We start from the raw sequence: 14,427 nt of genomic DNA, 5'->3' as shown, positions 1-14,427 counted from the left end.
AAGTAAATATTGATCCGGTTGAGAAGATGGAAATTGAAGGAGTGACCAAGAATTCGCAGACTACATCTAATCTAACCATCAGCAACAACAAGCGCAAGAAGGAGATGTGGAAGAATAAACGCAACTTGGCTCGGAAAATTAAACGAGAACAACATCAATAACCAATCAAACAAATTGTAAATTTTGGAGGAAGGACACCTCCTTGCACATATTTCAAGCCTGAGCGCATTAAACCAATAAGTTTAAAATTTTATTTTTCTTTCTTTTTCATCATCAAAATAAAGTCTTTAAATATAAAAAGAAAATTTTAAAAAGGGGACTATGTAACGAGATATCGATACGCGATGTTTACGCGACGTAACACTTTCACGCGGAGCGCGCCGTCGTAATCGGTATTCCGGCCGCTTGAAATACATAATGTCGTCAATAGATCGCGCTATTGACGACATCCGTATGAAAGGTGTTTTTGTCGAGTATAATTTGTATTAATTATTATAATTAAGATGGTAATAATTAATACCAAAAGTTATATTAATACATATAGAATGATATGAGACCACACAAGTATGATCCAAGACAAATGAAGACATAAAAAACATCGAAAAACATGAAAGTGCTATCGAGCCTTCTACATTATCACTATCACCATACTAGGTGATAAATACGACCGCCCAGACGACCAGAAAGGCATCTCCAGTCCGACTACTGCACTCGAAAACCAGATCGTACAGTTTATCCCTGCGCAGGAATATTGTAAATCAATATTGGACCTCGCACATAAACTGTCGACCTGGTAACTACAGGCAGCATTCGGATTATAGTTTCCGACTATCCGCGCCGTCATCGATTTAGTTCGCCGCCGTCCACTCGATCGCCGTCATCGATTTAGTTCGCCGCCGTCCAGTCAATCGCCGTCATCGTCAAACACTCTTCACGAGCCGTGCACGCCGTTAAGAAGTATTGCCGCCCTCATCTCATCGCCGTCAGTAAGTGTTGCCGCCATCATCTGTATACAGTACAGTGTTTTCACTACGACACCGCCACCATCTCCAGGAACTGTGAGTTTTTTCCTATTTACACGATCACTATTTCTCACAGTGTGTCTGGAATATCACATGTGGATATTAACGCCTGCACACTCGAGAAATACATCGTGAGCGTACTGAATACGATTTGTGTGACATATTACGGAACAGTATAATATATACTGTGTTATTTATGTTAAATGTTTTGATTTGTAGCTCGAAGAGCATAATTAACATATATTTAAGAAAATATTGTATACTTTTTAAATACGTGTTTCATATCAAATAAAGTGTGAGTATTTTATAGCCAAATAAATTTTGAGCGTTATAATTTTTCTTACAAGCAGACACTTATCTTAATAACACCATGTTGTCTGTGAGACCGTCATTAAAACATTTCATTTCGAGTGCCGGTAAATGGCGATCGTCGTTGGGTACGAAAATAAATTGTTGAATCTATCGAACAGCGTAGTAATTTCAGGTACTTCACACTTTGCTTATAAGTTTTTAGAATGCTAGTCAGTCACTCGTTTGGAAATAAAGAATAAAGTAAATGTGAAAGAAATGAACAGTTGATTATCAATAACACTTGTACAATTTGTGAATAGAATATAATATATCTGCAGCCCGAGAAATTAGCTTGTTATCGATAATTTTAGGGCGCGCCCAACAACTCAACTAAATCCGATGAGACTAATAAATTATTATTCTAATCGTACAGCGTACGAGAACTGTATATCTACCAAATTTTGACTGTATTATTAAACGGTTGACTTAAAAAGTGGATATCAATGAAACCAAAAATGTTTTATACGATATCTTTTGATTATTATATTATCTATGACAAGTAAGAATCGGTGTAGACTCTTTACTTCGCGATCTCGCTTGCTCTTAACGATTCCTTTGAATTATTGCACGGCTTAGGGCAACGCCTACGTTTTCCAATATTATTTATTAATAAGCAATAAAATATAATGAATAATGATCAACAATAGTAGAACGACATCTATAGGTTCGGCAACAACACATAGGTGATAAATAATAGAGTACTTACTATTGTAATGCATAGTAAAGCGGCTGCGCCAGTTTTCTAAAACGGTTTTATTTTCACATCAAAAATTTAAAACTTATTAACTGTGATTAACGATTGCACCCTTGTCCCAACAAACTAGGTACAGTAGATAGTCTTGCGTGGGTTAAAATCAATAATTCTTATAATTGAAATTTGAAGTTTTACACCCATAAAAGTCTAAATAAATTGATAAAATGTTTTTTCTCTCTCATAAACTGTTCAAAAATGCCAAAAACTTACTTTGAAAAGCATAACATCAAATTTATGTGATAGAAAAATCGTTTGAAAAAAATAACCATTTAGAGCTATGCAATTCTAAATTACTACCAGTAAAAACAAATTATAGTTAACAGGTACATTTATTGCTTATAAATTATAATATATAAAGATACCTCTAATATCTATTACAATATACATTTATATATTATTATATTGTTGATAATACTAGATAAACAATTATAATTATATAAATAATAATAGACATGTATAAAATTAAATACTTAACATATATTTATCATCTTATGTACATTTCCAATACAGTTTGGTAACTATCATTAAAAGAAAGGTCATTGTGAATTCTAAATTCTTTAAGAAATTTCTCAGCTTATTCATCTTAGTTGTAAAGATCATGCACACTGTCACGAAAAAAGTACAAACAATTCTCATATACTTACTATATTATCATTAAAACGTATTATTTTTAAAAATATACTATCTCTGTACTTTATTAAAACTTAAAACTTGAAGATTAGTTGATTTTGGGCATTTTGGCATTTACTTTTCAGTGGAACCTACCAAAATATCCCAATTATTTTTTATCATTAACTGTATTAATATATATCATCAATTTTAGAACTCATATAAAAATATTTCAATTAGAAAAACACCAATTTTCATACAAATTCTTACGATATATATGTAAAATTTGAACATTGTGGTACCTTGTAGGTTAGAGCATCTCATTTAGGCTACTTTCCTAAATTATATTATTATACACTATTATATAGTATACCAATAATATCCATTTTTTATATAAGGCCATAATATGTATCAAATTAAATTATTAAAATCCATCAAATAGTATTAATAAGTATATATATATGACACTTTGTCTGGCATATTAAAATAATGAAACACTTATATAAATTATTATAACAAATGTATATTGTATACGTAATTATAATAAACCTATATACATATTTTACGGAATATCCAGTTATATTAGTTCAAGTAAAAGCCGCTAAGAAACAATTAACTAAACCATATTCAGTAAAATAGTAAAAATTAATATTTCTAAATGTACCTGATTTTTAATTAGAATAGCATAAATTATAAATGCACATCAGTATACTATCATTAAATATGATTACCAATGATTATCCATGTGAAGAAATATAATAATTTTTCAAAGTAGGTTTTGGCATTGTTTATAAATAGTATTATTATCGATGGTCTTGATAAAACAAAAACGTATAATTTATTATGAAAATGATAATTTATACATAGCACCTGATTAGTACAAAAATTAATAATGCTCAGAAATAAAATATTATAACATTACATCATATAATTAATCATTTTTTATATTTTCTTTACAACTTTCCAACTAACTAACCAAAAACCGAACCTATTTCATCCAAAACTATCTTTAAGTGGTATAGGTTACCATGTCATTTTGGACATTTAATGTAATAAATGAAGTACGAGGAAGAAACTTATTAAAAAAAATTCCCAACACTAATTCTACTCGTTTACAAAATGATAGATTTTTCTTTCCTAAATAACAAAAATATTATTTTTAACGTTAATGAGCACCATAGTTTTAATATAATAATCAACAGCAGTGATAATATCTATTATACCATATTGTATAAAGACGAATTTGTCATTTAAAATAATTAACTAAAACGTCTGAAATTAATTAATCTGTATTGAACTTTTCAATAATTTTACCATTGTTAAACAGCATAACAAAAACAAATAAAACTTTTCTAACAGGTTCACTTTGAAAGATATATTAATATGATAATATAATTATTATTTAGGCGCATAGTTAGATGTATGAAAAATATAGGGAGTGACTTTTGAGCTTGCTTTTGTTTAAAGTTTTATCTCAAAATTATTAACCATTAGGACGACAAATAGCAATTTCAATTCGCAATAATATTATATTATTTGTAATCATCCGTTCATTTTTACCGATGTTTAATATTAAATATGTGATATTAGGTGATGGTAAAATCTATGCCCCTATGTGTCGCAATCATTTCAATAAATATCGCCAAATGTTCTACTTTTTTTGTTAGTTATTATTGGAAATCTGTGAGGATAAAATAAATATTCAAAAGGTCATCTATTTATATGAATATGTATACATATATATATATTATGTACATACCTACCGTATAGTCTCACGAGTCACTGCGTAATTTGTATATTTGTATACACTTTATACCAACGATCGTACGAGTAAAAGCAAAGCGATAAGGTAGTCTATGCCATGTATGCCTTTACTTTATAATATACTAGTTGGGTGCGTTTATCTGAATAAATAAGGTTCAATTCGACACACTATAAAATGTCTCTAAAGTCCAAATAATGAAAACGTTTTATGCGCACGTACTTTTCAAATCGCCCCATCGAATATATTAAGCATCATTTATTTGTTCGATTCTTTATTTTTCACGCACATATATAGGTAAATAAGAAATATATATCTTTCCGATGCATATAAGCTCGCCGAATACTTTTGTTAGAAAAGTAGAGAAATCTTCGTCCTTAATGATATACTGGTACAACGCGCACCCTAGTTTGATTCGATTGAAATCACGCTTACATTCGCTTCGGGCACTTAGCCTACGGTTCACCGTCTACAACACTACTCTGTTGCTTTTATCCTACCGGGTTTCATATTGTAACATCATAATATTCTAAAATTATTAATGTATTTTCGTCGTCATACATACGCTTAAAGACCAATCTCCAAAATTTCGATCACACGACTAATATAAAACCATATTATAGATAGCTCATGACGGAATGCCAATTTAAACGTTAAAAGAAAAAAAAATATTTTGCTGTTTAAAATCGCAATCACAATAACGGTTAGAAAAAAAATTAATCATTCTTGGTTGCATTATTTTCGATTGTACCTATATAATATATAATGTTATATTATACGCGCACACGCTTATCCCTGAATCCGGTGCGTTAAAACGAACATTCAAATCGTTTTTCGATCTGTCTGACGTTTTCTATGGACGCGTTTGCTCGTCACCAGAATACCAAAATATATTTTCGACCGTAAAATGAATAAAAATAAAGAAAACAATACACCGCAGCAGCGTATTTTATTTTACGTGTGTACAGCGAGGGTTCGATAAGATACAGGCCATTGGGGAAAAGGGGCAGAGCACAAAATTAACCCTAATCCTTCTAATGCTCCCATTATAGAATCTACTTGGAATTTTTATATACGTATAATGTATATAATATATTATTGTATATACATAAAATATTATAATATATTATATCATAAACAAATACAATAAAATATAAATATTTTATGTTTTATTATTACGGTTGAATAATATATTATTTTTTTATTTTCACGATTGAAAACGAAAATTTAAAAATGTCGATTCGCAGTAACAAATATACCCAGTATTTAAAGTATTTTTGAAAAAAAAACTCAGTAAATTGTAGAAGGAAATGGTTGTGAACTTGAGAATAAGATATAGGTACACAGCTAAATACAATTTGAATGTGAATGTATATTTTATTGTATTATATAAGGTTCTTAGTCGAAACGAACTCCGATCTGTGGACCTTTTTAAGAAATGAGATTTGTGAATGTACCCTATGTAAATAAGCAAAAAACTCGCTATGTACCTACTTTTTTCGATGTATGTATACTGGAAAAATATATGTCTTAAGTACTTTTATAGTATACCTATACATTTTCGTTAAAAAAATAATAATAACCGATTAAAAGCTCCTGGTTGATGTTTTAAGTTTCAAAGTGATATTATCTCTGATCGATACGTATGAGTGAAAACACTTAAAACAAAAATATCAAAAATAACAGTCTATTTCGTTCGCTACACGACTTTCGTTCAACGTTCATCCAATTATTAACCTACTTCCGAAGGAGTGGTGTCACGCGTTTCGTTTGTATACGTACAACATTATAATAGCACACGGACGACTCAAACACATAATATTCGTGAGTAACATTTTTATTAAATATTCCTATACTTGTATATAATATGGAGACTATACCCCCAAAGTGTATAGGATACATACTTGATATTATTCTGTTTAAATATAATATTTTGTCATTGTAAAAACGTATGAACGAACGAACGATTTATATTATTATATTATTTAGACGTAATAAAAAAATTTACAATATTAATAATAATATTTTACTGACAAATGTGACGGGTGTGAACGAAATATTGTACAATACCTACGTATATAATATAAAATTTCTGTAATGTGTATAAATAATAATAATGGATACGTTTGAAACATACTGTATAATATTACATACGATATATTATAATAATAATACGACGTTGCGTTTTTGTCCCGTGACATTTTCGTAAATGTATTCGATAAATTGTTGGTTTAATAACATTTGTTTTGTTATTGTTTTCATTATTATTAAGACAATATTTCGGTTTTTGTTTGTGTGTTAAGTTTTTTAATTGGTTTTCGCAAATGTCTAAGAATATTATATTATAATGTTATTTAAATGAATGCGTTGCTCAATGTACTACCTGTTTTGTTAATTATACATTTTTAAAAATAATAATTTAATGTTTCTAGGTAATCGATGTTTATGTGTTAGCCAAAAACAGTTTGTAACCTGCTCTAATAAATAATAATAATTCATATTATATGATTCGTTAAATGTATTTATTTGATAATTATAATTTTTTTTATTTATTACATCGACAAAAATAGCTTTATAAAATTATAATAAATAGTTTATTTCAAATTATTGTGATAAATCAAAATTGTCATGTCATGGAGGTACCTACATACCTAAATTGTAACAATGGCTAATTTTTCTTGGTTTTTCTATTATCATTTTTTTTTTTTTATTTATTATTTATTTGATAAATTGTGTCAATACGCTACCATTTGTGCAATGTTATACAATTATAAAAATATTACACAACTATGGACCATGACATTTATAGTTATAATTTATACATTACTTATTGGATAATAAAAATAAAAAATTTGCTTTTCTGTATGGTTATACTCTTTATGGTTTTCTACTTTTCTAAGAAGATATCTAGTAGTAAGTGTGTTTTAACCTAGATTTGCATATTTTTAATTGAATTTTAAATTAAACAGGACCTTTATTATCTTGAACATGTTAATTGATTAATTATCCACATTGATTGTTATGGTAATCCCATATCATTATGTAACTATTTACTTCACATAAACCAACGACATTTAAGTACTATTTTTACGAATTTATTTGAGAAGTTTCGTGATACTTATAATTTTCATTTGAGAAGCAGCAGCCAATTTTTGTCATGCGAAATTAGTATTTAGTAATAATTTTATTCTTGCCGGATGAAACAATAGAGAACATTTCACCTCTGCGGTTAAATTCTGATTTAATTAAGGGTATTATAGTATTTTAAACATTGTATATCCTTAATCTTTTTTTTTTTTTAATATTTTAATAATTTAGATGTTCTTTAGGTGTTTTATTTCATTTAAATGCGATTGAATACTAAAAACTAAAAAGTAAGTCAGATATAACGTATATCGTATATATATGTATATTAAATTTAAAGCTTTAAAAGTTCATTATTGAACCACTACATTATCAATACGATTCTGAAAGCTTGCAAAGATTTCCTCAAACATATTTGACGATTGTCTGTAATATTTTTTACGCTTAAAGACAATTTTGAGAATATCGAAAATGACCAATTGAAACAACTAACTATAGACTAAGAAGACCAAGGTGAATACATGAACTCTTTCAAGCATTCCTTTTACCTGAAAATATTTTCATTGAAAGAAATAATAAAAAAAAGAAGTATAAAATCAATATATTTCTTGCTAAATTCAGGATATAAAATTACATAATAACTTGCATCAAAACATTTTGAAAAACGATCAAGTACGGTAAAAAAAAAATATAACTTAATAAACGAAAAAATAGATGTGACAATATTCATAGAAGTGATGTTGACTTTTTAGAAATGCAATTGTAATAAATTATATGATATAATAAAAATATACTCACAAAAACGATAAAATGATAAAATCTATGTAAACTGCGTAGTATCTAAATAATCTTAATAATTTTGGAAGTGTCTTTTCAGTAAACCATAGTCTATATAGCTAAGTATATGACACTATTATAATTTAAATGTAATTTTAAGAAGTAAATTCATTTTTTTATTGTTCAATAATATTATACTATATAAACCTTAAAACATTCAGTTATCTCTTTGTAAATTATATATAATATAATATTGTTAAGTCTTCCGGGTAAATAAACCAATACACGTATTATTACATAGGCATTAGGCACTATATACATATATAATAATGTACTACAAAAGAAGTTTCAATCACAGTAGCTACTCCTATACTTATATATATATATATATATATATATATATAAACATGTTTTCAGAAAAACTTCCACAGTCGTTCCGGTCGGCATATTTTTAGACCCTTTTCGTACTGAAAAAAAGTAGATCTATAGGCGTACGACGAATATAAATTATTTACTTTTTATTTTTTTTTCTCACGCATCGGCAATTTATTATACACGACCATTAGTGATGGTGGCTCGTTTGTGTAGTTGTGTGTAGGTTTATTATACACTTTTGCAGTACTTACAGAAGGCCCAGTTGTACAAGCATCACGCGACGAATCTCTCAGTTCTTTTACTCTGTCTTTCTCTCTTTCTCTCTCCTTTCTCTTACTCTTTCTTTTACAAAACACACACGAACATACAAGCTTCGTAACTCTATGGATTTTATCCAGATTCCTGGACCTGCAGAAGATCAACTCCACATATGGTAACCAGATTCGTGTCAAAAATAATTTCTAAAGATTAATGAAGAAACAGGTAATATAACATATTTATATTTCAATATATATAGATATATAATATATAACTATGAGTATAAAAGTTATAAGTTAATATTATCTCGAAGTTATTTTATTAATTTCGTAAAGTAAACATTATTCAGTTCTATAATAATATATATTACATGCTTAAAATAACTATTACCATGTTATTAATTTTGAAATAGAATACAATTGTGTTTTATAGTCGAATTTGTTTTTTTATTATAGCTACAAAGATTATATTAAGTTTTAACACCAAAAACAATAATTTTATTCTAGTTCAAAATTCTAACCTAATGGCGATTCCCGCCAAGCATAACCACGTCTATATTTTCATTAAATAATACATTTAGATATTCAAATTTTGATTTTTAAGTATATAGATTATAGGTACTTAACGTCCTTAAATACTTAGTAAATTGTTAAGTAAATGATTTTTTTTGAGAATATATATGCATCTGATTTTTGTGTTCTAACTTTTAACTATAATAACTTCATCTGCATTTCGATAATAGACTTGGGAGGTATGGGTGAGATAATAATTTGGAAATTATAGTTATATTATAATATACTATCTGATATATTTATACATATACGTATATAACATAAATATAATTATTTGAGTATAGCAATAAATACCAGATTAAATATATAATCATGTATTCATAATTTTTTTAAAACCATTTTTAATGACTATTGATTCAGTGACATAACTAAAAAAAATTTGGCCCCCCGCAAAAATAAAAAAATGTTAAAAATGTACCCCTAATATATATTGTTATACCAAATATAACCATATAACCAAAGGCCCCAAATTACTATGCCCCCCTCCGCAACGCGGGATCTCGGGTCCTTCAATTAGGCCACTGTATTGATTATACTATAAAATATACTTTAATAACTCAGAAACTATTCGTTAAAATTTTAATTTTGATAAGTTCATCAAAATTTTCAAAAATCATCTGTTTCATAATGTATAAAATTAGACTCACAGTGTTGCTTAAATTATATAAATAATCCAAGAAGATTTTTTTATAGCTTTTTTACATTTTTCTAAATGGGTATTGTACCTATGGGTACAGTACTTATTATAACACTAAATAGTAATTATTTTACTTCAATATATTATATAACAGACATATGTGACTATATACATTATTGACGATATATTTTATTCCTGACCTTAATATTATCCACCTATCATTGTAGATCGCCATCAGTACAGGTATTTAACAATTAAACAATTTATGGACGTTTTTCGCATTTTATATTGTCGTCATTTTCAATTAATTAAATATTTGACCATCTGTCAACTATCCATACACAGCGTGTCATAACTCATAATGCGGTGGTTTAATCATCGGAAAAGTTTAATTATCTAATTATTATTTTCATTACCCCTATTCCCTAATTTATCACACCAATAATTGATCACAACGACTTAGATGGACGAGTTAGGCATACTTATGTGTTTAGTATCAATTCATCTTCGTGCTATTTATTTTACTGACAGTAAACGATAGCAGCTCTAAGGAAGTGCTTAAATGGCATTTTTTCTGGCCAAGTTCCCCTTACACACACATAAATATTGATTAACGGTTGACAGTTAAACTTGGTACCTATATCGAAAATATAGTAACCGTGTCCTGTACAAAAATTATGTAATAAGCTTATATAAATATATAAAATAATAACAATTAACACGTAGAATAGTAAATTATATTAAAATAAGATAATTTATTATACTGATGGTGTTAAGTTAACGAAATATTTGGATAGAGGAAATAGTATATAATAAACATTGGTCACATTAATTATTATAAATACATAGGTAATATTATCAAATTGAACTCATATTAGACAAGATACTAGAACGAGGAAATTTGTGTAAACAAAACGGAAATTGATGGTAATAAATCATTCTTCTTCAATCATGATTATCTACTCAGATGAGTCAGATTTAAATGGATCTGTAATTACATGCGTTTATCTTATAAACAAATCAGGTTGATGATTTCCGATCACAAGACACAGTATTTTGTAACGCAATTCTGCAATTCCATTTTAAAATATACATACCTGCATGTATCATAATATAGTACCTGTATAGATGTATGATTATTGATTACTTTTTTACTTGTTATACACTGATAATTACTTAAATATACGTAAATTCAACATACGACTGAACATAGGTACATGGCCACATTTGGTCGACGACAATAGCACGTGAATCATGAGGGAGGGAACTAACATTTTTAAATATTAAATAAAGGTTTTAGTTATTATTTCGTAACTTAATAAAATAAATCAATCATATAAAAACTTGAAACTCATTAAAACTATTTATAGATTATATTGTTTTCTAAACACAATGACATTTTCTTTTATTTAGACTAATATCAACCACGCCATTCTACGGTACGCATTACTGACTCAATACTTAATGACAAAAAATATATTATACACAATCTTATAACAATTATTAAATTATAATAAAAACGATGTATTTTAAAAAAATTAGTTGAATCGTCTTTGTTCAAAATCTTGCATCATAGGAGTACATAGATTTACAATTGAATTCCAATTACAGTGTCATACTAGATAGTTAAGTGTACCTACTGTAAATGGTCGATTTTTTTTTAAAATTTATATTTAGACTACATAACACACAAATCATATTTGACTTATTATTTATATCGCTATTTGATTAGAAATATAAAATTGAAGAAAAATTGAATATTAGTAATTGTTCTAAAAACAATACTCAAGATTATCGATTATATAAGATTATATATAATTCAAGAAGTCTTGGCATACTCTGTTTTCAGTGCTTCTTCTGTTCACAAAATTTAATTTAACTTATTTTAATTTAATTTATTCAATAAATAAAATTTGTATTTTTTATATTTTATGAATAATATAATAATAATACAACATTGCCATTATCTATAATAAATACCTATGAATAAGCAAATTGTATATTTGATAACTTGTATTGAGTGTAAAAAAAAATGAATACATACAAATGTAAACAATCATCATTCATTAAAATAAGTAAAACAATATCTACCTGCAAGTGTATAGCTAAAATGTTATTTCAGTTTGCTTTATAATAGCATAACCAGTCACAATCCCGAATAGTTTTAAAGTGGTAAAGTTGTAAGCAGGCAAGTCATTGCGTATTAGTTTAAAATAACTTCTCAAAATTTATATGTTGGTTAGTAAATAATGATCCTTATCAAAGTAAATAGTAATTATAATAGGTAGGTATTGGTCTATGCCGCCTGCGGTATTGGTGTACCAATCAATTTATATTACTGTTTAGTTTTCATTTACGTTTGTAACTCAGAAGACAGAATTCAGATTTCTGAAATACTCCCCGTGCAACATTTACTATTAGTCATTGTAATTTAACCGTCTATAGATAGGTACTTCAGTTACACCTTTAATTAAAATAAAGTTGATTTAAATAAGTAAAATGTACATTTAAAAACTCCGTAAAAGTTAATATTAATTCTGAATAATTTCAATTTATCTTTTTCTGACCTATTCGTTAAAAAATACGTGTACAATAAATTTTTGATCAACTTTTAGAAGGTATTTCAATTTAATTTTTATCAAAATCCTATTAAACTATAATTTGTTTCTTTAACTCAAAATATAAACGAAACAATACCAAAAGAAATGTTCATCATAAAATTATGATGATAAATATTTCTAATTTTTGAAAACTTTTCTTTTTATATTGTTATTAAATGAATCATACTAAATCCCTAGATTAAAATCGGATGATTTTATACTATGTACCTAACTACTACTTTTTTAGAAGATACACCAAAGATACTATGTACATATCAATATTGTTATCAACTACACAGAAACTAAAAAATTGGCAAAGTCAATAATTGACTAATAATAATAATAATTGTAATTATTACAATGGATATGCATGGAATGAATATGAATTCCGATATGATGATGTTTGATTGATTATGGGAAATCAAATAGAACATTTAAACATTTTTATAGATACCATAAAATAAATAAATAATATTGTTTTTTTATTTAACATGCCATACATTATTCTTCATCTAAAAAACTAAAAATATATAGGTAAACAATTGAAATCGGAAAAATCATTTTAAAAACTGAAATATTACTTATTAACTAAACATTTAACCTGAGTTATTGGTTTAAAATATTATTCGATTCACGTAAGTATAATACAATTTTTTTTTTCATAATTCATACTATAGTATAAAATAACGTTGCTTAAAAAAAATAATTATTTAGTATACATTTTAGGCTTTTAGCACATTAAGTCAAATATTAATGCAATTGGTTAGGTCAGTAGTTCCCAAACTGTGCACCGAATAAAAAACGTTTAATATGACTTATATAAAAAATTATTTAAAAATTATTGTAATTTTTATTAATTTCGAATTTATCTTGTAAAAAGAACATTTCATGGGTTCAGTCTCTGTAATTACCATGTAAATTCCGTAAATATAAATTCGTAAATTTAATATTTTTCATTATTTTTTTTAGTATAAAAATTTATTTATTTTAAATCGGCTGTATGATTTATATCTAGTAAAATAATAAAAACTGATTATCAATAAGAATAAATGTTAATTTTTTATGTATATTTTCAGTGGTATTCATAGCAGGTCACCGTGACTGAATTTAGTTCAAAAAAATGCACCACCGAAAAAAATTTGATAACCACTGGGTTAGGTAGTGAAAATTATACTATAATATCTTCTAGATTATAGTACCTACTCGTATACTATAAAATGTGCATAATAGTAGTAATGTTACGTACATAAAAGGAAACATTGTAAGAGTAAAATATTGTATTTTAATTATTATTCTTGGTTGTGTATTCATTCTTAGTACTGAGTAAGTATAGCTTTCAGTATTGTAATATTACTAATGAGAGAAAATTCCAAGTAACAATAATTAGAAATAGTTAAGCTACGTTAAGTATATTGATGTTATTTACGAATACCAAAACACATAAAACTAAAAAATAAGTATCAGAAATATATTTGACTATCATAATATTATATTATAACTTTATCATCATTATTATTATTTCATTAATTTTATCAACATGTTATTGAATGTTATTCTACAATAAAAATATTACAAAGAAGTAATCGTAATGCACATAAAAATATATTCTTTATTAGTTGTTTTGTT

At 26.8% G+C, this 14,427-nt stretch overlaps 1 protein-coding gene across 2 annotated transcripts in view; it reads left to right on the top strand.

Annotated features, from left to right (window-relative positions):
* Positions 1-7,363, top strand: part of LOC114122942 (metabotropic glutamate receptor 2) — a 175,792-nt gene extending 168,429 nt beyond the window's left edge. The window contains exon 15 of one of the 2 annotated variants that reach the window (XR_007603874.1): positions 1,373-7,363. The gene's annotated coding sequence lies outside the window, so the exon portion shown is untranslated. The remainder of the gene's footprint in view (positions 1-1,372) is intronic. The other variant, XM_050200126.1, reaches the window with a different exon arrangement.
* Positions 7,364-14,427: the final 7,064 nt, after the last annotated feature.

The sequence above is a fragment of the Aphis gossypii genome, chromosome 2, assembly GCF_020184175.1.
Source record: "Aphis gossypii isolate Hap1 chromosome 2, ASM2018417v2, whole genome shotgun sequence".
In the NCBI taxonomy this organism is placed as follows: Eukaryota; Metazoa; Arthropoda; class Insecta; order Hemiptera; family Aphididae; genus Aphis; species Aphis gossypii.
The sequence above is the reverse complement of the archived record's forward strand: the minus strand, read 5'-3'. Positions and strand labels throughout refer to the sequence as shown.